The following is a 26,459-nucleotide window of genomic DNA, read 5'->3' as shown; positions in this document are numbered from 1 at the left end:
GTCGAGCGCCTACGCACAGCTACATCAGTTATGTAGTAGACGCGTAAAACTTCTCTTGGCACATTCTCTGAGTTGCCAGATTAGTGCAACTTACTACTCGCACATTATGTTGTTTTAATGGCCTACTAAAAGTGTACAATGTTTGAAGTAAATCTGTCATCCCAACGTCGGGGCCTCCCCTTGCTGTTACATGTGACCTGAGGGTGCCACAAAACCTGTTGTGGTCTGGTAACAATAAGCTGAATAAGCTGAAGTGGCTTCGGTAACCCTCAAGATGATTTAGGGCATAACTTGACTGAAAGAGGGGATAAGTTGACGCAACACATCCTGAGACATGAAGCAATTGTAAATTTGGTAATGGAAGGAAGCGTGATTCGTAAAAATTGTAGAAGCAGACAAAGGTTTGCTTGTAGTAAATTGGTTGAAGTGGATATACGAGTAGGTTGCAGAAGTTACTCAGAGATGATGAGGTTTGCACAGGATAGACTAGAGTGGGGAACCGCAACAAACCAGACTTCGGGTTGAAGACAATGGTATCAACAACAACAACAACAACAACACAGAGACGTATGGACAGCCACTTCTTCCTCGCTCAGTATATGAATGGAAGGCATTTGATACCGTTTCTCAGGAGGGACTTTTACTCAAATTGTAAAATCGTATCGTTCCAGTGGTGATACTGGACTCGTGATTTCCTGTCAGAAGGTCACAGTACGTATTACCCGACGGAAAGTCATGGGATAAAACAGATGTGGCATCCGGCATACCTTAAGGAAGTGTTATAGATCCCTGGTGTTCCTAATCTACATAAACATTAGGACACAATCTGAGCATCCCTCTTAAATTGTTTGCGGATGATGCTGTCATTAAGCGTCTAGTAAAGTCACCATAAGAGCAAAATCACGTATCTGTACAGTGTGAAAGTGGCAAATTTCTCTCAGTAAGGAAAAGTGAGAGGTTATCCATATGAATACAAAAATAAGTCCGTTAAATTTAAGTTACACGATAAATCACTCTAATTTAAAGACTGCCGATTCGACTAAATACCTAGGAATTACAATTATGAACAAATTAAATTGGAACGATCACATAGGTAATGTTGTGGGGAAAGCAAAACAAAGACTATGTTTTAGTGGCTGAACGCTTAGAATAGGCGACAAGTCTATTAAATTGAATGCCTACACTACACTCGTTCGTCCTCTGCTAGAGTACTGCTGTGCCGTATGGGATCCTTGTCAGATAGAACTGACGGAGGACATCAAAACAGTTCAAAGAAGGGCAGCTCGTTTTGTGTTATGGAGGAATAGGGGAGAGAGTGACATAGATAGGGTAAGCATCTTCGGATGGCAATCATTCAAACAGAGGTATTTTTCGTTGCGGCGAGATCTTTCCATTAAATTTCAGTCATGCGTTTTCTCCTCTGAATGAGAAAATATTTTGCTGGCGGCAACCTACATAGGGAAAGACGATCAACATAATAAATAAAGACGGGTCAGAATTCGTACAGAAATATTTATATACATTTTACCCACGCGCTGTTAGAGAGAGTAGAACGGTAGAGAAATAGGTGGTTCGAAGAACCCTCTGCCAGGCACTTAAGTGTGAATTGCAGAGTAGTCCTATAGATGAGTGGAATAGCAAAGAAAATCGATAATTTTGCTACACTCATATGTGTTACATATAATTTCTGTTATGCATTGAACATTGACTTTGGAGAATATAAATTTCTATAATAGGTTCGATGTCGACAGGACGTTTAAATCATACCTTCCTTCCTTCCTTTCTTTAAAAGGATGCAGATCCTTTGTCGCACGTCATCTCCGGCACTTACGGCTACAGTGCTACGTACACTTGTGAGTGGCCCCAAAACACTTAACATTCACCACATTTGCACACCCTCCTCTCACGCCCACAGCCTCTGCCCTCGCACGAGCATGTTCCCGCTTCCACGCCAGGGGGGCGGTAAGGGTGCGTGGCTCACGTAGACGGACAGAGAGAAAGAGAGAGGAGGTAGAGTGTGAATGTGAAAACGCGGTCCCGATACGGGTTCCCGGGAGGACCGTCCGTTTCTGCCCGCCGAAGACAAGCGCGCCCGTGCAAGTGTTAGCGCCGCCAGCAACAGGCCCCTTCCATTCCTCAATCCCGGTTCCCGCGCGTTACCGGGCTGGGCGTAGAAATAGAGGAAGCAGGGGTGGGAAGCAATTGTCGAGCCGAGCACGGAGCCAAAGAGGCAAGTATACGGCGGCTGCGGCGGCCCACTCGGCGCCCGAAGGCGAGCGAGCCGAGCCGGCGGAATTTTCGCCGGTATTTCGTGCCATAAGTGGTCCATGATAAAAGCGGAGGCGGTCCGCGGAGGGGCCATTTTCGAGCTCTCGGCCCAGCCCGGCGCGGCTGGGGCATTAACGCAGACGCCGCCGCCATTACGGCCAGTCGGCGCGCGCCGGCGCCCCTGGCGGCCGCCGGCGGCAACTCGGCCAGCCGCGAAGCTGTCCCCGACAATCGATATGTTACGCGTCGGCCGAGAGCCGAAAACCGGAAAAGAAGAAAATCGCCGATAAACGGCCGCGCGCCAGCGAACGCCGGTACCGCACGGCACAGGAGGAACCGAACGGTTCCGATTGCTTTCGTCAACTGCCAAGCGTTTTATTTTGTCAAGACACAAGTGAACGCTTAGTTTGCCTTAACCAGTAAAATTTCTAAGCTTCCCCAGGGAGCGTTTTGACAAGGGTGAGGCCACGACGTTGGGATCACGGATTTACTTCAGATTTTGTACACCTTTCATAGGCCATTAAAACAACATAACGTGGAAGTAGTAAGATGCATTACTCTGGCAATGCCGAGGAAATCGCAAGAAAAGTTTTACACGTCCATTATGCAACCGATGTATCTGTGTGAAGTCATCGAACGTTCGCAGACGTTGTGGTGAAATGCCGGCACGGTAGCTCAGCGTGTTTGGTCAGCGGGTTATCTGCCCTGTATAATGAAAAAGCTGAGTGAACCTGAACGGGTGTCATGGGACGTCGGCGGCGAAGAAATGTAACGAACAAAATAAAATTAAAAAACAAAAATTATGGTTAGCGTTCAGGCGTTGCTAAAGTAGCGTAGATGAAGCGAAGCTTCGAGTCCCGCAATCACTTATTTTTTAATCTTCATTTTTTCCATCACTGATCACATTATTTAATTTGTATGACATGTGAGAGATAATGAAGTGAAGAAAAAACACTCGCATTCTCAGGAGGTTGTTGTGAATTTCATATGTTACATGACTATTTACTATTTGTAATTAAATTTTCAAGGACGAGGGGCAAGCTTGGAAAGCCCAAGTCAAACCTCGATAAATAATGACGCGAATGATGTTATTCGGTCATATAGTAAGTCACAATGTTGATAGTGTTGGGACAGCAACCAGCCACAAATTTACTTTAAGTTCCTTTATACAAAGGGTACCGTTACCGGTTTCGCACCGTTATGATTCATCTTCAGACGGTTTCCATGCTTTTCATACAACATGTGGTCTGTTTTTTTTACAGATTAATTGTCCTAAAATATAAATAGTACATAATTATAAGCACGCCACACAGATGGTTGGGTTGGGTTGTTTTGGGGGAAGAGATCAAACTGCAAGGTCATCGGTCTCATCGGATTAGGGAAAGACGGGGAAGGAAGTCGGCCGTGCCCTTTCGAAGGAACCATCCCGGCATTTGCCTGGAGCGATTTAGGGAAATCACGGAAAACCTAAATCAGGATGGCCGGACGCGGGATTGAACCGTCGTCCTCCAGACCGCGAGTCCGGTGTGCTAGCCATCGCGTCACCTCGCTCGGTCACACAGATGGTTTAACACCATCAACATTTGTCTTCAAATAACAGCCACGGTCTCCAACCATGTCATCATAAGACAAAACTCCATAAGTCACAATGTGCCAGACTACAAGAATAATGTACAATTACTCGTCGGATATGCTCGCGACATCACACGTTGCAGGATACTATTTCTCTTGCAGACATGGGAAATATAAATTGAAGCTTCATGCAAATACACGTGTTTTTTTCATTACATTACCTCTCAAATGTGATATAAATTAAACAATATGACCCGTGCTGGAAAAAAAATAGATTAATAATAAGTTTCAGCGGGAGTCGAACCATTGTCTCATACACGTTCGTCGTACAAAGCTCGAACGCTAATCACTTGACCACCATGAATCTAACGTCCGTTACCTACTCACATCATGTACATAACCCACATAACACGCGCGTAAAATTTCTCTTGCGATTTTCTCGGAATTGCCAGAGTACTGCACCTTACTATTTGCGCGTTATGTTGTTTTAATGGCCTACTAAAGGTGTACAAAGTTTGAAGTAAAGCCGTGGTCGCAACGTCGTGGCCTCCCCCGGTGAATATTTTCATATGAGGGACCTTTGTGTCTGGTGGCTCGTTACTGGACTTGTAAAACTACGGTAGGCTACCGTAGACAGTCACAAGTAATCGTAGACGACGGTAGTTTTTCTGGTAGCCTTGGTCAGTTAAGATCGTAAACGCGTTACCTGTACGTTACGTCTGTTGAGTACCTATCGGGCGTTACCTCATTTCCATCGCTCTCTTTGCATATACGATCAGTGTCTCAGTAGATTCCCTTAGAAACCTGAAGCGGCGCACCGTCTAGAAACTGAGTGAGAATATACAAAGGGCCGCGAACCTACGGACATTTTTGTTCTACATAATTATTTTTCTTTCTGTTACTCAAAAATACAGTATTCATACCAAAAACTGTAAGTGTCAATTATTCCCAGACGGCTTTCACACTTGTTATTCATAAAACGTAACTCGTGCCTTTGATCTTGCTGAAGTTCTAGTGAGCACAAATTAATAACAATAATTGTATAGATTTCTTTCTTTGTGCATGTGAACTGTACTTGGGTTAAACTATTTGCTTTGGTTACATAAAAGATCAGAAGTCACGCGAGCAGCTAATTTTTATTACTTGTAAAATACGGTTTATACTTTATAAAGATATAAAGTACACAAGGGGCTAACACTGAATGATGTGCAGTTCCAGATACGTGAAAAACAAACAAATAAAAAGCAAGGAGAAGTCGTCTGTCCCCAGTTTCTCTCTCACACATTCATTTATGTTTCTTTCCCTACCAGTGCTACGAATCATGCGTCATTTATGTGCTGTATCAAAACTAACGAACTGCAGTTTCCGTACAGCGCAACTCCAGATAGCATTCAATTATAATTGTCACACAGTAATAAAATATTTATTTCCTTGATAGATTTTTTTTTTTTGTACCAGACGATGGTCCAAGGCCTGTTTCTGTGCTTAACGATACGTCTCCTAGTGCTAGACACATACAGACTCAGAAAGCAATTTCAAATTCAAACTCAGCTTAAGTTTTACTGATAAGATACAAAGATCAAATGAAGTGGAAGTACTCTGTAGCGAACCATTGGAGACAGCTGTTCCCTTGGGCCAAAGTACCCAGAAAATGTCCGTGAACAACCTCCAGCTTTTTTTCCGGTGGAGATTGGGCTCACTCTACATGGTAACCTTCTTAGTAACATGCTACCGTCAGCCAGTTTGGTGCTCTACATAGTAGCCTTCTTAGTAACATGCTGTCGTCAGCTAGTTGGCAACAAAGTAATGTTGAATGAGCAAAGGAAGAATCACTGGTTTATTAATTTTCTGAGCTCTACGAACATATGATTGAAATATGTAGCTCCCGTGCCTTTAACTACTACTAGGAGAAGGTAACAACCAGGAAAGCTGTAACATAATTCTGCTTAAGCTATAACTCCAGACAAAATAAGAGTGAAGATTTTCTACCCAGCCTTTAATGTAATTGTAATTGAAGTCCTTACAGTCAAGAGCAATGTACTCTACGATTGTCCTCAGGTCCAGTAGTTCAACTTCCACCGGTAGAACACTAACTAAATCTGCTGATGCGATGACCTGCCAGTCCGCAAGGATTTTCACTTTCAGGTATACAGCGTCTTTTAGACAATTGTTATCGTATTACCTCTGACAAGTCTCCACCGTCAGCTTATTCCACGTAGCAGCTCGCGACAGCGAACGGTGCTTGCTGTGGCTTTATGAATATTCTACCTTCTACCTGGCCAACACGTTGTTTGTCGTAACGTGAGCTGTGGCTTGTTATTTCCCGACCGTTTCTTTGATCGACTGACCGACGACATACGAACACGTGGCGTGCTTCTGTAAAACAGATTTACATAAGAGTTCCAGGTTGACTCAATTTGTGTACCGTCTGTTTCGTCCCTTTTTTTTCACTACATCGTAGTAATAAAAGATTTATCAGAGACAGAAAACTGGGTCGCCTTCGTTTTACCTCCTCCGATGTTATAGATCCAGCAAAACGACTGAAACTTTGTATCTGATCCGTCACTGTCTTCAGCAATTTTCATTACGCAAGCATGCATTGCGAATGGACAAGAGGAGCAGACTGGGCTAGGAAGAACAAGAAGAGACGGTAATTCATCAGGTGCACGGCATTACTTTTCAGTGGCTGGTCACTCATAGCGTAATAAGACAGTGATGAGTCCTGCCGTCTACTCACAGGTTGTATAATAATTAAAGTTACATTCTACCAAAATTACGTTTTAGCAGTTATGGTGCAGTACACAAATGACGTAGTAAATGGTACAATTACCGTAATATTAGTAGCACTGCTAGGGAAAGAAACATAAATGAATGGCTGAGAGAGAGGAAATGGGAGCCGACAACTTCTCTTTGATTTTTTGTTTGTTTGTTTTGCACATAATTAGAACCACACATCGCTCAGTATTAGTTCACTCTGTATTTTATATTCTTCCAAGTATAAATTGCATTTTATGTATAATAAAAATTATCCGCTTGCGTGACTTCTGCGCTATTATGTAAACAAAGCAGTTACTTTTCACGCAAGTACAGTATACATTCACAAAAAATCCTTTTAAGTATTGTTGTTGTTTTGATTCAATCTAACGTTCTTCATCATAATCAAAGACAAGAGTTTCTTGTTATTATTCATAGGTGGAGAAGTTGTTTACGAATAACAGAAGTACGTTTTACATATGCTCGACGAAATACTGAAACGACGTTTGATATGTTTTTGTTTTGCGTTTCCTTTTAAAAAATCTTACATTTTCTAAGAAAATTTCGTTTTCTAGCGCTATATGATACATTTGTAGTGTTTCATTTTTATTACAACGTCCCTCTGTTTCACGTTACTAATCAACGATTTTCGAATAAAACAAGAATTAAATATTGACAATTTCAGTTTTGCTATTAATACTGTTTACTTTTAAGTAACAGGCGGGAGGATAACTATGTTGACGAAAAATGCTCCATAGGTTTCACAGCCCTTTTTATATCCTCACTCAGTTTCTAGATGGTTCACAGCTTCTGGTTTCTGGGGAAATCTAGTAAGAAGCTGATAGCATACGCAAACAGAGCAGTCGAAATGAGTTAACGCCCGAAATGTATGCAAGACACCTAACGTACAGGTAACGTGGTTACGATCTCAACCGACCAAGGCTCCTAGGGAATCTACCGTAGTGTATGCTTCCTTACGAAAGTCTACGGTAGTTTACAACCTTAATCATAACCACAAACGAAACATTTAGAAAACATTCTCACACTTAAGCGTGAGATAACACTAGACGCTCACAGGTGGGATAGGCAAATTCTGGCCTGGGGGGAGAGGCATCTGGCCACCCATTATCACTAACCTTGCCAGATCCGAAATAACACGCTGGTCCCGTGGAGACACGGAAAGTGGCTAGCAAGAAGAAAAAGAAGAATATTATATCCAATAGCCAAAATTGACATAGGTGAACGTATACAATAATTATAGCAAAATCCTTTCCGTAGACTTGGGTCCGCAAGTGAGGCGTTTAGTACATGACTAAAAATGTGTACTTACCTGACGCCACTGACTTTAGTATGAAATATTGTCCTTGTTAGTATAAATGAACCTGAAATGTTAAGTTTTCGATTAAGTCTCCATGTAACTGGGTTGAAATTTCACCCACAGCCTGTTTTTTTTTTTTTTTTTTTTTTTTTTTTTAAATGCTGCGGTTGTGAAATCCTGTGTAGCTTTGTGCAGATGTGGTGCGCTGTGCCTCTAATATATCCTCCGATCGCGTCACGCCCCTCTTATCACTTACGAGCGCACAGTGAGCACGTAAACACGCCTATAACATAATAGTGTCTCCCGCCATGTGTGAAGTGCGTGCTGTCGTTCGATTACTTCAGGCTGGGGGGTTCCGCGTGGTCTCATGCAGCACACGTAACGAAACTATGCGTGACAGTAAAATGTGACGATGATGCAGGAATTTTGAAGCAGGACATACAGACGTTCGTGATGTAGGCGGCCAGGAAAGGAAGCGAATGTCAACCCATAACGTTGTTCAGCGAGTGGATCATGCGATTTGAGAATCGGCACTTCACAATTTCTGTCTCGAGTGAGCCGGCCGCGGTGGTCTAGCGGTTCTAGGCGCTCAGTCCGGAACCGCGCGACTGCTACGGTCGCAGGTTCGAATCCTGCCTCGGGCATGGATGTGTGTGATGTCCTTAGGTTAGTTAGGTTTAAGTAGTTCTAAGTTCTAGGGGACTGATGACCACTGATGTTAAGTCCCGTAGTGCTCAGAGCCATTTTTGTCTCGAGTGATTCGTTTGCCGAAATTTCAAGACGACGAGCTGCAAATCAGCGTAGAGAATTGGTTGAAAGTACAGGCCGCAGCCATCTACGTCGAAGGTACTGGAAAGTTGGTACCATGCGACGACAAATGTCTAACCCAGAGAGGAAAGTATATAGAGAAGTAGCTGAAAGGCGTACCGAAATGCTGCAAATCTAACATTTTCGACTTTCATTGTGGTTTCAATTTCGCGAGCTATCGGACCTTGAAAAACAAAATAGGCCTTGTATTTGACCATGTTACTTGTTACTGTCTTTTGTGCACTCGTAATTCTCGCGAAACCCTGTTGTATAAACTGAGAGAACGTCTATTCGAAAAAAAAAGGTATGAGAGCTACGCAGCAACCAAAATATACCTCGTATAGCGTATATGATGATAAAGTACAGATGCAGTCATCTTTCCATCACTCAGTATGCGAATGGAATAGAAAAAAATCACCACAATATTGGTGGATATCCCATGCGGTATGCTCTGTACAGTGGGCTACAAAGTAAATACGGTGAACCGGAGCTCCACCGACATTGTTTCAGAGGTTGTTCATCACTATCTCTGAGTGTTTGACGTAAGGGACCCACGGTTTCCGACGGCTGGTTACATAGATATTGCATTTCGTTTGTGTTAAAACAACAGTCTCAACCCAGTTGTATCAGCAGATCGCAGTTACTCGTCTAGACCATGTTATCTAACTTCATGCATTTCGTTTGGCTTCTTGACCCAACAGTAGAAATAGCCATGTATGGAATGAAAATCTACACGCATTGCTGTATGAGTAGAAGTTTGCTGAGAATCTATGAGCTGGTATTGTCAACAATTTTATGATTAGACCTTACCTACTTGCTGAGACACTGAACAGAGTCGTATCCAAAACGTTCTTTCACTGTGACTTCTCACAGTTCCGAGAAAGTGTCCCGCTGAGAATTCATCGGCTTACATGGTTTCAACATGACGACGCTCCGGCACACTTTTGTGGGTGAATACTTATTATCAGACAACCAAACACTAAATTTCTTCACGTCAGTTATCAATCGCTGAGCATGATGTACATTGCTGCAAAACGGCCGAACGTTTCATTCCTGGCTGAAAAGAAACTAAAGCGCAGAACACTGCACTAAGACCCACCAACATAGCGGGGAAAGGTTTCACTTTTTTCGGCGTAGGGGCGTCTCTCTATATTCTAAATTTCTCGAGATGTCTACGTCATGGAATTCTTGTGAGTGTGAGACAGTCGATCATGCGTCGCTGTACATTCTGTCGTGATCATGGCTGTCGCAATTTGTAATAACACCTGTAAACGAACAGTTATGCATTCGTTACGTCCTGCACTGTACACTAACAACACAGAGTGATCACACTGTGGTAAAAGTGTACGTGTTCCATTAATCTGTAGTGTGTGTTGTATATTTTGGTTTTGCATATTACAGACTTATTCACTGCTATGAAAGCAGTTTCACATAAACAAAGGTGACTGCATTAACAAACCAAATAAATTGTAATTACATTATTACTCTTTAACGAGCCGTCACAGACTGTGTTCCTGAACAACCTTTGAAAATTTATCGGTAGAATTCAGGTTCTCCCTGTATAATGCAGATATAGATATTCATGATATCCACAGCGCCAGCTCACCGCTAAAACATGCTTACTTTCCATATTTTTCGATATTTCGAACGTGTAACTTCATACAAAGGGTTGGCGACAGGAAGAGTAAACGGCCAACTTTTGTCACTAATATTTGCAAATCCGGATTATCATGCCAACCCTGTAATGATACGGGATAAAAGCCAGCAAAAAGTAGGAGGAATGTCATACTACGATATTTACTTTAGGTGGGACTCTGTATTACAAGGGGCGTTCAATAAGTATCGCATCACATTTTTTTCTATAGCAGGTTGGTTTTTTTTCAGGATTCCAGTACACCATATTATTCCCTGGCCTTTTGACTACAAAACTCCATTTTTCAACATAACCTCCGTTCAATGCGACGACCTTACACTATCTTACTGGGAGGACCTGTATACTTGTATGGTGCCACTCTACTGGTTGACGTCAGAGCCAACGTCTCCCTGCATCAGTAACCTCCCCATCATCCATGCAGTGCTTCTCGCGGAGTGCGTGCTTCATCGGGCCAAACATATGGAAGTCGGAAGGTATGACATCCGGGCTGTAGGGAGGATGAGAACGAAAATCCCAGTGAAATTTTGTGAGCTCCTCTCGGGTGCGCAGACCAATAGAGACGTGGTCCGTCGATCACCTCGAATGAGAGTGTCCGCACGTTCCAACATTGCAAGAGTCACAGCTGTGTGCGGCCGGACAGCACGTGGAATATCGGACAAGATTGAGTGAGCATGTTACGATGATGGCAGATGCCTTGCCCAACGACTCACCTAGCTTTTGTTTACTGCCAGGTCTCCGCAGGCATTCTGAAAGCACATATGAATATCTGCGACGCACTGGTTTTCCACCAAAAGAAACGCACTGACAGCTCTCTGCTTGGAACGCACGTCCGTAACAGATGCCATTTTGAAGGCTACGTACAGCCCCGTAACCTACCGGAATTTCATGAAACTATAGCGACTGAAGCGGGAATATTCCACTATATCCCACAAAAAATTCTGCATTTTTTCAGCCGAAATTGGCCGAGTCTGTTGCATTTCTTATTGAACGCCCCTCGTGCAGTGGTTCATTGAAAAATTTTTCGTTATTCGCTGTAAAATTAATAAAGAAATACACTACTGACCATTAAATTGCTACACCACGAAGATGACGTGCTACAGACGCGAAATTTAACCGACAGGAAGAAGATGCTGTAATATGCAAATGATTAGCTTTTCAGAGCATTCGCACAAGGTTGGCGCCGGTGGCGACCCCTACAACGTGCTGACATGAGGAAAGTTTCCAACCGATTTCTCATACATAAACAGCAGTTGACCGGCGTTGCCTGGTGAAACGTTGTTGTGATGCCTCGTGTAAGGAGGAGAAATGCGTACCATCACGTTTCCGGCTTTGATAAAGGTCGGATTGTAGCCTATCGCGATTGCGGTTTATCGTATCGCGACATTGCTGCTCGCGTTGATCGAGATCCAATGACTGTTAACAGAATACGGAATCGGTGGGTTCAGGAGGGTCATACGGAACGCTGTGCTGGATCCCAACGGCCTCGTATCACTAGCAGTCGAGATGACAGGCATCTCATCCGCATGGCTGTAACGGATCGAGCAGCCTCGTCACGATCCCTGAGTCAACAAATGGGGACGTTTGCTAGACAACAACCATCTGCACGAACAGATCGACGACGTTTGCAGCAGCATGGACTATCAGCTCGGAGACCATTGCTGCGGTTACCCTTGACACTTCATCACAGACAGGAGCGCCTGCGATGGTGTACTCAACCTGGGTGCACGAATGGCAAAACGTGACTTTTATGGATGAATCCAGCTTCTGTTTACAGCATCATGATGGTCGCTTCCTTGTTTGGCGACATCGCGGTGAACGCACATTGGAAGCGTGTATTCGTCATCGCCATACTGGCGTATCACCCGGTGTGATGGTATGGGGTGCCGTTGGTTACACGTCTCGGTCACCTCTTGTTCGCATTGACGGCACTTTGAACAGTGGACGTTACATTTCAGATGTGTTACGACCCGTGGCTCTACCCTTCGTTCGATCCCTGCGAAACCCTACATTTCAGCAGGATAATGCACGATCGCATGTTGCAGGTCCTGTACGGGCCTTTTTGGATACATAAAAAGTTCAACTGCTGCCCTGGCCAGCACATTCACCAGGTCTCTCACCAATTGAAAACGTCTGGCCAATGGTGGCCGAGCAACTGGCTCGTCACAATACGCCAGTCACTACTCTTGTGGAACTGTGGTATCGTGTTGAAGCTGCGTGGGCAGCTGCACCTGTACACACCATCCAAGCTCTGTTTGACTCAATGTCCAGGCGTATCAAGGCCGTTATTACGGCCTGAGGTGGTTGTTCTGGGTACTGATTTCTCAAGAATGGCTCTGAGCACTATGGGACTTAACATCTATGGTCATCAGTCCCCTAGAACTTAGAACTACTTAAACCTAACTAACCTAAGGACATCACACACATCGATGCCCGAGGCAGGATTCGAACCTGCAACCGTAGCAGTCGCGCGGCTCCGGACTGAGCGCCTAGAACCGCTAGACCACCGCGGCCGGCATTTCTCAAGATCTATGCACCCAAATTACATGAAATTGTAATCACATGTCAGTTGTAGTATAATATATTTGTCGAATGAATACCCGTCTATCATCTGCATTTCTTCTTGGTGTAGTGTATATGGTCCGCAGCTATAACATGCTCCTAAAATAGCATAAACACCTCGAACTAATTTATGAGCATAACATGATGTCATAGCAGCAACGACGTATATGACATCTGATACCAAAAATCATCCATAAAATACTTGAAAATTGCCTAACGCCAAAATATTATAATCGTACAGGAAACAAAGAAAATACAGCTAAAGGCTTCAACAAATCATTCAAAAAAATAATAAAGAAATTTTGAAAAGTGCAAACGAGAGCGCAAGGACGTAACTGCCCCACTGCTACAAAGCGAGAGTTTCCATCGAACGTCCAAATGTAGGCCACTGGATGAATTACAGAAAAATCTCCGCAGACAGCTACGCCCGAGGAAGCTGTAGCGCGCACGGCAGAATGTCACCGCCGGTGAGTGAAATGTCCTTTGGCAGCGGCGCTTCTGAAAGAAGAGCAGAACAGCGCCCGCAAATTTCGTCTCATCTCCCCGGAGCCTCCGAAGTCGGCGGCGTGCTGTTTATTTTTTAATTACTTTTTTTTCGCAGAAACATTTACAATCCTCCACAGACGAGCGCAAACATTTCCTCTTCTTCTTCTCTTTTTTTTTTTTTTGTTTTAATTACGCAAAAGCAAGAAATAACAGCTTGATAAACATGTAACGCAAAGTTCTGCGTCTGCGTCCCACCTCCCGAGCCGTACCTTTTCCGCAATAAGATAAAGTATTCTCTGTGAAAACGCTCGGCAAATGAAGGGCCTTTGTAACCCAACTCTCCGTAAAATGTGTCGCCCGCCTAGCCCTGGTTAAAAATACAGGGACGCAATTACAAGGCCCGATGTCAATCGAAGAGAGAGCGGAGGGGAGAGAGACATAGAGAGAGAGAGAGGAGAGAGAGAGAGAGAGAGACAGGGAGTGGGAGTGGAAGGGTGAGGGAGGTTGCACAGCGTAGAACGAGAGAATAAAACTTTACTGTAGACTCGTCCCTCCTACAGACGGCCTACCGAGCCGAGTTGTACCGCTTAGCTCTCTCTTCGTGACCGCCGACGCAAGCTCAGCCCCGAAAAACGTGTAATTAGGCGCTTGATGCAGTACAACGGTTAAGGGAAAAGCTGACGACGAGATTGTCAATATTTTTTTGACAGCCAAAGAAGTACTTTAATTACGGATCTAACTTCAAGTGAAGGAGACGGGACCTTTCAGATGTGCATGTCGTGTCGTGAAAGGAAAGAGAGAGAGAGAGAGAGAGAGAGAGAGAGAGAGAGAGTGAGTGTGTGTGTGTGTGTGTGTGTGTTTTCCCTTGCCTGGAGGAGACGGGGCCTCTCAGTTCGTTTACAAAAGGAAGCCAGTGTAGTTTCTGTCTGGTGATTCGTTTGAGATTATACTGGTAATGATGCAACACTCAGAGGTAAATTATGCCCATCGCATACGCTAACCAGGGTACAGGTGAGCAGAAGACGAGCTTATGGATCAACTTCGTGATCTGATTAAAGGCTTCCTAGACAGTACTATTCAGCAAGTGGTTACTAACGAGGAGAAACTATCAGAAGTGTTGTCTGCTCCGGACGTATCCCAAAGGAGATACGCAAACGAAAGTCCTCGCGGCGGGCCTGGATGTATCCAGGACGTCAGACGGCGTCGAACGTATTCGCTCCTGTCACATCAACACTAAAAACTCAGGTTCGCCGCCGAAGAACTGACTAATTGCAAGAGACGTTCCCTGTCATTTCGACGTTCTGGAGTGTCATTAGATAGTGTTCTCGAATCCTATCGTATACAATAAATGGCAGAAAAAGTGAAGCAACAAGAAAACATGGTGTGATGTCGATGTAAATTTGTACTCGTACCCATCATCGGCGGTTATGAAAATCAATAAAGTTGAAAGTCTCTGTGACAGGTAAAGGGCCAACAGAGAGCATTAGTGTTGTTCGTGTTTAGTGCTGTTGCCAGGCGTGGTAGCATAAGGGTGAACAGTATCAAATGTTTAATCTGCAATAGTGATGAAATCTGAAGAAATGAATTAAAATTTATGACACGGGCATGAGTTGAGCCCAGGTTTCCTTGTTTACTTTTTATTTCTCTATCACCTTTTTTTCATGGAACATCTCCGTTTTGTGGACCAGACACATCGTGACCCCTTCACTTCTGCGCCTGCCATCAGAGAACAAGTAATGGACTCTCTACAACATTCTGTGTCATCCCGCACCATTGGTCGGAACTAGCAGCAGCCAGACTAGGAAATTACTGTCCCGTGCGTAGGTTGCTGTTAACACCACAACACAAACAACTGTGTGCGAAGTATAGACTGCTGACGAATGGCAGAGCATTGTGTGCAGCGATGAATCGCGGTTTTGCACTACCCCGGATGACCATCATTGGTGAATGTGGTGGCGATTTGGGGAGAGGTCCAACTCTTCAGATATTTTGGAGAGGTACAGCGGTGTCATGGTTTGAGGAGCCATCGGTAAGACTTCAGGTCACGACTGGTAAAGATTGACGGAACTCTGACGGCATAACGGGACGTCGTGGACATCCTAGGTCCCTATATGTTTTGATGCGACAGTACAATGACTGTATACACATGGCACATGTGTCTATGAAGTGTCTACATGACGTTCAGGTACCCCTGTGGACAACAATATCCCAAAATCTGCTCCAGATAGGATATGTGTGGGACCAGTTGGATCGTCAACTCCGTCACAGTGCCAGTATGTAGGACCAGTCCCATCCGTTATGGACCATCTTGCCTCAGAAGAGGATACGCCGTCTTTAACACACCCTTTCCTACCGAGTCAATTCATGCAGCCAGCCAGGCTGGAGGTGGTGCGACGTCATACTGATAAGTGGGCTTATGCCACCAAGTTCCATGTAAATTCGACTCGACTTCAGATCACATCACATACCCTGTCTGTCAGTGAAGTTTCATTTCGTTTCCTCCTCACCTTATAGGTGCTACACTTCCTTTTTTTTTTATCCAGCAGTGTATATCTTCCTCACGTCACCCTGTACATAGCTTCAATATTTGTCTGTGTTGTTTTTGTTACTCTCTGTTCAAAGGCCGGCACAAATGTTTATGATAGAAATTATACTCTCGATAATGTATCCTAAACCGAGTGGTGTGTGTGTGTATGTGTGTGTGTGTGTGTGTGTGTGTGTGTGTGTATTTTGTATTGAACCAGGGACCTAGAAACGACGGAGAGGCTTCGTCCCGCCGTAGCCCTCAGTGATTCACAACCCAACAACAGGCCACAGCAGTCCACCCACCCCACCGCCGCCCCATACCGAACCCAGGGTTATTGTGTGCAGTTCGGCCCTCACCCCCAAGTAGACATCCCCCTCCTTCGGGAACATCTCGTACCAGACGAGTGTAATCCCAATGTTTGCGTGGTAGAGTAATTATGGTGTACGCGTATATCGAGAGACAGTGTTCGCGTAGCAATCGCCGACATAGTGTAACTGAGGCGGAATAAGGGGGACAAGCCCGCATTGGCCGAGGCACATGGAAAACCGGCTTAAAAACCATCCACAGGCTGGCCGGCTCACCGGACCTCGACACAGATCCGCCGAGCGGATTCGTGCCGGGGACCGGGAAGCAGCGCTATACTGTGAGAAAAGAACCTACCTGAAATGAAATGTACAGTTTTTTATTGACAAGAAATGCCTGCTATACGTTGAAGTGACATTTTAATTTCATAGCAACTACGCGAAGAAGCGAACGCCAGCCGCAGTGCATCCACAATAACATAATCCAATGGCAAAATATGATCACATTACTTGCTCACATGATTAACAATACGAATATGAGTGGTATTTTCTTCCAAGGATCCTGATTTCAATAAGTAATGCCCCACTTTAAAAAAAGCCATTAATATACATAGACAAACGTCCTTGTTGGTGCTTCACTTTTAATGTTTGTTCTGTGCCCTGGTGAAGTTTCGAACCGTTCTGGAAGACGGCAGAGCAGTAGTACAGCGTCAAAATGGCGTCTACATACGATTTACGTTATAAACAGCGTGCTGTTATTGAATTCTTGTGTGCGGAAAATGAAACCGCGTTGAACATCCATAAACGTTTGTGTGCAGTGTATGGCGATTCTGCAGTTGATGGGAGTACAGTTGGGCGATAGGTAAAGTAAGTAACAGTCTCAGGAAATGCAGAAACAGAGCTCCATGATCAGCCACGCTCGGAATGTCCTGTCACAGCCACTGCTCCAGACATGCTGAATCGTGCGGATGCCATTGTTCGTGCCGACGTGTTCGATCTGACAAGAATCCAGCAGAAATCTTGCTCCAACACGATAATGTACACCCACACACAAGTCTGAGAACCCGGGAACGCATCACCAAATTGGGTTGGACATCATTGCCTCATCCACCCTACAGTCCAGACCTGGCACCTTCGGACTTCCATTTCTTTGGGCCGCTTAAAGGTCCCTACGGAAAACACACTTTGAAGATGACGAGAGTGTCAGTTATGCAGCGAAAACATGTCTACGCCTACACGACAAGAGTTTTTACCAGCAGGGAATACATGCACTTCCACAACGTTGGCGTACGGCCATAGAACGTGATGGAGACTACGTAGAAAAATAGGGCACGGACAAGACATGTTGGTGTATATTGTTGATGTATATTGTCACCAAATTCTGACTCTTAACAATAAATACGAATGTTGGGCATTACTTATTGAACGACCCTTATAATTTCCCCTAGCGTTTCTATTATACGTTTGTACGTCTTATACCTATCTGTTATGATTCTAGCAGTGCGATTCTGAATTCGTTCGGTGTGTGTTGTCAAGCCCACTTGATAAGGACACCAAACACTAAAACAGCACTCTAAAATTGGTCGTACTAGCGTCTTGTATGTGATTTCCTATACAGATCAATTGCGTTTTCTCAGAACCAGTCCAACAAATTCAAGTCCTCCACTCGCGTTCTTTAATATTGATTTTACGTGATCGTCCTATTTGTAGTTGCTACCTCTTTTACTTTTTTCTCTCGGTGCTTTGCCTCATACCAAGAAATTCACCTCTCCAGTTAATTCCGAAGCATCAGTGTCCTCTTAACCGATGCATTTATCGCTTACAAACGTGTATACCGATGATTTCGATGCTGTTTTCCTCGTTATTTCTTTAGCAAATACTCCCGTCCCATTTACCGAAATTTTTTATTGTCATTACATGCACACTGTGTTAACGTTGTTCCACCATAATGAAGCTTTTACGCTGTATGGTGTTAATCCAATGCGTATCAATATCACTCCCCTAATTACGGAACAGGCTTTCGCATTTTATGCTTCCATGGCAGCGTCACATTTGACTGGATTAAAACGTTGTGAAAAAGAGCGCAGTGCACTTCACGCTAACGCTGATGCACTTCACGTGACAATAAGCATTTCATGTGTACTGGGATCAACGTTGGCCGCACCCCGCCACGTGGGGACGTGTCACGTAAACCTTTTGGGTGTACTGTTGTTTCGGTTTCCTCTGCAGCTTTTTTTCCTTGACTATTAAAATAAAATATAAAGTATAAATTATAACTACTGGAAACTTGAAACTTGCAACAGCCTTTTTATTGAAGTGTAAGGAAGTTTAAAGATGATAGGAAAGATTAGAGGTAAGCTGTATATTCCCACAACCACAGGGAGGGTGGGAGGGGAAGGGAGATGGAGATGCCTCGGAAAGACAGAGCCAGGTGTCCATCTGGTTGGTATTCTTAATAAGCTATGTATTGTTTCTGCTTTACAGATTTTGTGTGTTTCATCTGTCCAGATTACGTATTAGGCGATTTAGTCAAGGAAGTTGTAATCATCATGAGTATCTCTGTTGTTGCTTGGATCATTTTCGTCGTCTCCCTGAAAAGTGGCTGTCATGTTGACTGGTCGTTGTGTCCTGGGTCTCATGTCAGGTCTACTGCGTCGTTCATTTGTGTACTGAGGGTGCAGGGTCTTGGAGATAAGAGTTTGTCGTACTGTCGATTTCTCTCCCTACTGTTTCATCTCTGCTCGCACGGTATAAGATCTCCTATGTGTACTTGTAGTCGTCTGGCGTGTGTAAGATATGTGCAGTGTATTAGGACGTACTCTTGGGAACCTCTCTCCCCAGGCGTATGTTCTTCTCTTTCACGAGATACATGCGGTGTGCATGCATTTGGTATGGGCCGCGTTCAGCAAATAACGCAAAACAGAGAAAGCGACGGAAACCACAGCATGTATTAACAAATAGAAAAACAAAAGAAAACTATACATGATGCTGTAACTTCATCGAAAAGTATCTGGGTAGAAAGGATGAAATAATTGTGTTCGCTCAAAGCACAACCTGTGTAAAGACAAATGCATCATCTTATGAAAGTCCATCACGATTTTGGACTTGGGCCAGCGGCTGACAATATGAGTAATGGAAGTAGAACCACACAGCTGTATTTTCAAACCATTTGTTATTCAGATGTCTAGTTTCAATGCTACATTTCCGTCATCTTCAGGTCCTACTGTAAACGAAATAGGTACTTCCAGTCATTGGATCATGTTTCATGAGCCCTGATAATAGCAGTCCACGGCACCTAGGTACTGTATGGGTCCTACGTTACATTATTCAATAACTGGAGGTACTTCTTTGGTTTATAGGATGACCTGAAGATGACGCAAATCTAGCGTTGAAACTAGTCGTCTGAGTAACAAATATTTTGAAAATACGGCTATGGTGTTCCACTTCCATTGCTTAAGTTTATCGTCGTCCTAATGGCGATGAAGTTACAGTAGACGATGCGTTAAAAACGTCTGATCGCAGTAATAATACTACCTCAAAATTCCCGTCATTAAGTGCAATGAAGCTTTAAATTCATAACTAAAAACATTTCGTCGGCGAATGCAAGTCATGAAACCTGAAAATGTACAGTAATAACACGTGCAAAATTATTTCTGCAAAATGGAAACCGAAATCCACATTCAAGCCACACAGATACGTAGTGCTATCGTTTTAGACAATACTAGGATGAGAATATATACCAGTTCGTCAAAAAATTTAATCCAATATAATGCCGATACTGTTTCTTAAATGTGGCCGCATGTACTAGTTATTTCGTCTTTGTTGATTTAAATAGTAGATAGAAGGCCAGCAAAAATAAACAGACATAGAAACACTGGCAGATGAAACTGATTCACGAGCAAGTACAGCAGTGCGTCTGGTGCCAGACTATATCTTCCGCAGAATTAAAAGTGTAGAATTTTAGATTAGACTGCTAAGGTCATCGCGAACGAGCAACGCAAGAGGAATTTCGGCAAAATGCCAGCAGATGATCTTTCCGGCGAGGCGTCGAATGTCACTCGGAGGGCAGTCAAGGGTGTGGATTTCGCCGGAGGTGACCAGAACCGGCCCGAGATCCAATAATAGCAGCCCTAAATGCCGTAGTACTGCCTTGCATTCTGGGTATCGACACTGCAGCTTCTGTTGTTTCAGGGGTAAGGGGGCACACTTTTGTCCGGAATGCCGTTGCCAGGTCCTCCCCTATGTTTGCAGTACTGTACTGTACAAGCCACTGTATGTAGCACGATAGAAGGTGCACATTGTGCCAGTTCTCTTCTCACCCACTTGCTATTCCACTTGCGAGTGAGGAAGGAAGAATGGCCTTTGATTCGGCACTGCAGAATCCCGAATTTGTGAAAGGGTAGTGTCATGATTGTGACATAAACTGTCCGAGGGGGCGCATCTCGTGGTCGTGCGGTAGCGTTCTCGCTTCCCACGCCCGGGTTCCAGGGTTAGATTCCCGGCGGGGTTAGGGATTTTCTCTGCCTCGTGATGGCTGGGTGTTGTGTGCTGTCCTTAGGTTAGGTTTAAGTAGTTCTAAGTTCTAGGGGACTTATGACCACAGCAGTTGAGTCCCATAGTGCTCAGAGCCATTTTTTTGTCCGAGGGAGCAAGTAATATATTTCTTACGGAGGTGCTCAAGTTGTCTTGGCCGTTGTAACTGAAGGCTGAAAGTATATTGTAAAACTTGGAAACTCATGTTTGCATGTGTCGTGTTGGTATTTGAGAAATTAGTAAAACTTACCTGAAATGCATAAATCTCAGTACAAGTCAACAGAACTGTGTTAAAGTTAAGTTTTGAAAGTTAAATTTTGAACAAAAGTATGTGAAGCTCACGCTAGTCAATGCGAAATCCAGGCTATCCAGTACAGCAAACAATTCGCCTACGATAGAGCAATCCTCTTTTAATAGAGTTTACGTACGCTATCTGACTGCAAAACAGAATGACTCAAATAAGAATCTTGGCCCTGAATGTTATTAATCTATATCTTTAGTCTGCAAACAATGACTATACCAGAACTGTTACTGTAATTACAGAGGAAATGAACATAAAAATTAACACATCTGACTTTTTGTTAAAAGTGCTCGAAAGTCCAAAAGAAAACACCTTTCTGAAATCTTTTACTGATTTGAAACATCTTAAATGATACGATATTTTCACAAATACATTCAGACAATCAATGTACCTTACAGTGGTCTTGAGTACTGCTGATAATTGAAATTGTTGCCCTACATGTGCGAAAGGAACGTTCGTCTGCTTTTACTTTTAAGATAATGATGAAACTGTCAAAACCAAATTTCATTTACTGTACTTGCGATGTGTAATGCAAGACGCTCTCTTATCACTTTTCATAGAAATGCTTCTTCAGCAAACAATCAGCAATGTGCAATGCCAGTATACAAATGGTTCAAATGGCTCTGAGCACAATGGCACTTAACTTCTGAGGTCATCAGTCCCCTAGGAATTAGAACTACTTAAACCTAACTAACGTAAGGACATCAAACACATCCATGCCCGAGGCAGGATTCGAACCTGCGATCGTAGCGGTCGCGCGGTCCCAGACTGTAGCGCTTAGAACCGCTCGGCCACCACGGCCGGCCGCCATTATACAAAAGACATTCATAAAGGTAATGAACAAAAAACAAGGAAGTAAACTTAACGACTGATAAATGAGAACAAAGACTCCCACGTATAACTATGCTTCATTAAGCCATAACAATACGCCCTTTCATAGAGTTCTCACTACTAGAAAAGTTAGCAAAAATCTTTCTTAATCATTTTCTTGTGTACAATTACTGTCCTTGACAGTGCTTCACTGTAAAACGTCTTAAAATGCCGGCCGCTGTGGCCGAGCGGCTCTAGGCGCTTCAGTCCGGAATCGCGCTGCTGCTACGGTCGCAGGTTCGAATGTGTGATGTCCTTAGGTTAGTTAGGTTTAAGTAGTTCTAAGTCTAGGGGACTAATGACCACAGATGTTAACTCCCATAGTGCTTAGAGCCATTTAAACTTCTTACAGTAAACTTTAAACGCGCAGAATGTTCTAACAATAAGAAACTACACAATTACGAATACATAAAGAAACTAGATTACCTTAGAAAACATCCATTCTGAAACTCTTGCATTCATATCATCTCAGTTCCACAAAAATTTTCCTCAGAATATGTTAATACAAAATCCTCTGTAAATAATGCTGCCTCCACTGCGCGGCAGGTCAGCCTTCATCCCTGTCAAACCAAGTACATTGTCAGACTGTCGGACGCACCACATCTTCATTCACAATTGTGGCCAAAAGTCTTGAAATCTATATAGCAAATAGGACAGTCCTCTTTCAAGGTAAAATCTTGTTGATCGTTCGGCCGTGTCATATTCCTCTTCACTTAAAGTTCGACCGCTCTGCTGGAATTTCTTCAGGATCTTCTGGTGTTCGCCGTAGTCAGAGACCAGCGTCGCCCTTACTTAGAGCCCTCTGCTGATTATTATAATAACGGTCGCCTGACCCCTGCAAGACTTTACGTCACATTTATATTACTGGAATTAAAACGTTCTCGAAAATCATGGAATCGCTGAGCCCGATATCTTGCCAGTATCAATGTAATAACAGGCAAAAATGGTCGAGATTCTCGATTCCCGAAAATTTCCCGATTATCCGGATTTAAGATAATTCTTATGACCATACGGTCCCATCTAGTACCCCTCTTTGCATCAAGGGCTGGTATCTTACAGGGCTTCCTGAAATTTTCTGAAAAATTTTAATACCAGAACCTCCCTGTACGTCTCTACGTCTCCCACGTCTAATGGATCCACCGACCCTTGTATTCGGTTACTCCTATGTATGACACTTCCTTGGATTTCAGTGAATTTCTTGTGTGAGAACGAGTCTGGTTGTGGAAGAGATGAGAACTGTGTAAATTTCACATCGACGGTGTACATAATGCGCGTTCTAAATTAATTAAAATCACGTTGATGGTGCTGCCTAAGTCCCACACTACGACAGACGGCGTATACGTATCTAGCAGCAGCAAGAGCAGTAGTAGCAGCGACAGCGGTTGGCACTGGTGCCTTACATTCTGGCGTATATTCCGGCGAACTTTTTACCTCGCAATCCTGCAAAGTGCAGTTGTGGCAACATACACCGCGGCGACAGTTTCTCGGTTCTACATCACTTCCCCCACCTCCGCCCACTTCTCCTGCCATGGCGGTCAGCGCTGGAACATGAGAAGCAGCGCTGCCCAGAATACGCTTCGCATTTGCTGCTTCTCCAGGCCCTTTGCTCCCAGAAGTCCAAGCCTGCTCCACCGCAAACTTTCCTCGCTTTCCTGTAGATGACGTCATACACCTCTTCCTTCTACCCCCCCCCCCCCTCTCTCTCGCTCTCTCTCTCTCACACACACACACACACACACACACACACACACACACACACTCCTGCGCGATGAAACTGCAGGTACAAACTCTGCTCTGTAAGTGTGCTACAGGAAGTGAGCACATCTTGTCGTTGCGACTGTGGAGGGATATTAAAACACTGTTTCAGAGGAAAAAATAAAATAAAATAGGCGATCACACAACAATGTTCATCTGACTCATTGCGCAATCCGAAGATACTTTTGCGTTAATTCAGTAATGCTTCGCTGGTGGAAAATGAAGCAGTGGGGGAGGCACTGGGGAAGGTGTAAGATGCAGGTAAATTTGTTCATATGATGGCGAAGCAAGTTTTAGAAATTATTGTGCGAGAAATGGATTTCTTTTCTCTTACTTACTTAGTAAGTATTCCACCCTTGCTACTCGTAGACGACATTAGTTAATTTAAATATCGAAATTTTCCAGGTAACGCTGCATATGTGGGGTTTAAAAGCCTTTGTGCAGACCGCTTAACGGGTCAGACCAGAGCAGAAATTTTTTTAGCCTAATTTTTTTACTGCCTTAAAATGTTTCTTAGGTTGTCTATTTTTAAGATACATTCATAAAAGTATGACACAACAGTGTAAAAAAAAAAAGAAAGAAAGAAAGAAAGAAATTATATTGGTCGGTCAGGCAGAGATGCTGGAGATAAAAGGAGAAAGATTCGACCTTTGCTGATCATCTTTTAGCAGAGAACCATCCATGCGATGCAGAATATGAACTTTTACACTCTGTCAATAAACCGCAGAAAAATGACCCTACTGGAAATAATGAAAATCAACAAAAACATGACACAGAATCCCAGCGTAGTATTAAATGATCAGACTCAGTTTCTATTTTCTCCGTCGTTAAATTTAATTCTCGTTACAAATACTAGATTCAAACTGTAACTTCATTTTATTTCTCATAATTTGTTATATGTACCTGCACATAAAAACTTTGTTTACCATTTTCTAGTCATTGTTATTATTGTAATATTGTATTACTTCGTCACTTTTGTATTTTCCGTACAGATAATATCTGGGTACGTCGCACATCAAGTTTATCTGTGTTTGCGACTTTCAGTTGTCACCTGAAGATGGCCAGAGAAGACGGAATTGGTTCGCGACAATATAAATATAATTTTGCAGAACATTAGGCAGTGTTTTTTTCTTTTCAATATTATTATTATTATTATTATTATTATTATTATTATGTCCTGCCAAGCACCGACGGGAAATGCAGTAAATACGTAATACAGGCTTAACGGTGTCCAGTACAGGTCTGAAGTCAGTTTTGTAATTTGTTTCTTGTTTTACGAAGAATGAAACCATGGATATTGACTGCAAAATCGAGTATCACCCTGGCCTACCCCCTTACCTGAATCCTGAGCTGAATCATCTTTTTCACTTCTGAACTGATGCTGAATAACCACATAAACATTATGTACTGTTAACAAAATACATCGTTACTAGACATATATAGATATAGTGGTGCACTCTTCATGCATTAAAATATCTGAATGGGGATATCTTGTGTTGTGAACCTCCTATTGTAATGCTTTCCAACCCTTCTTAGACCTTTACCCCTGAATGCAATCAGATATTAGCTAGTAACTCCACCCCCCCACCCTCCCCACAATTAAGTGCTAATTAAACTTTAAAATGAAAAATAATTTTTCTGAATACTTTTATTTTCAATATGATGAAAAACAAATTACATTTCGTTTCTGTAGGTGTTTTATTAAACCTCGTTCTAATGAGACGTTTAGTACCGCTTATTTCTAACAACCTTATCCTATCGAATGATGAAGTAATTCCAACAGCAATATACAACTTCTCCTCAGAAAAGCCGTTGAAAGCAGACACTTGTTACGAAACGTGCTTCTTCTGCACTACTTCTCTCCCTAACGAAGTTTGCGTCACTCTCACCATGCATCCCAACCAAAATCAGCCAAGCTAAAATGTCAGCACTATTCTTATTATTTGGAATTCACTTGATTTCTGGGCACGTTAGTTATGGAATGGCAAAAAACTGGAAGACTGCAGGCTGCCATTGCTTTGTATTTGATTACTGTCAATACTACTACTACTACTACTACTAATAATAATAATAATAATAATAATAATAATACTGTGTAGGCCCTACAACAATGCAATAGCCACTTCAAAGTAGCTGTTGTGTTGTGCTGTCAGTTAGTTTGCTTATTGCTGCGAACTTATTAATGATCCGGTCTCTGGTCTATCGCGAGAACTGCCTACAATTCGAAAAAGGCATTTTTATGAGATATTTTAAACATATGTGATATATATGATTCAATTTTGCTGTCATAGATGCACGATACGAAGAAGAAAGTATGTGTGTTGTAGTGGACTATGTTAGGAAGATGTTCATACATTCGTTTCACACGCTGTAACTTCCACCACACAGTTTCAAGCGCAAATACTAGTTTTGAAATAAAAAAATTTAATTATCGGAAACTTATGTAATCTGTATTACAGTTTTACGGAATAGTAAAAACTCTTAATGATCCTTTAAAAGTATGTAATTTCCTGATCGAAACACAACTCCATCTTTTGCTTTTGCCCCTAAGAAAATGTAGATTCTATGCTGCGATGAACTGAAGATGTTTTGCATATCTGAGGGGTTTAACGCTATAAATCACCTGCTGGTTTTCTCCCGAATTTTTTCGACTAGTGTATACGGAGAAGCCGATTGACATTCGACTGATTGGAGAGAAAAGGCAGACCATTCGGTGTACCACATTGTCGCCACTCAGTCTGGAATTCTACGCG

The sequence above is a fragment of the Schistocerca americana genome, chromosome 7 (assembly GCF_021461395.2).
Source record: "Schistocerca americana isolate TAMUIC-IGC-003095 chromosome 7, iqSchAmer2.1, whole genome shotgun sequence".
In the NCBI taxonomy this organism is placed as follows: Eukaryota; Metazoa; Arthropoda; class Insecta; order Orthoptera; family Acrididae; genus Schistocerca; species Schistocerca americana.
Note: the sequence above shows the minus strand (reverse complement) of the source record.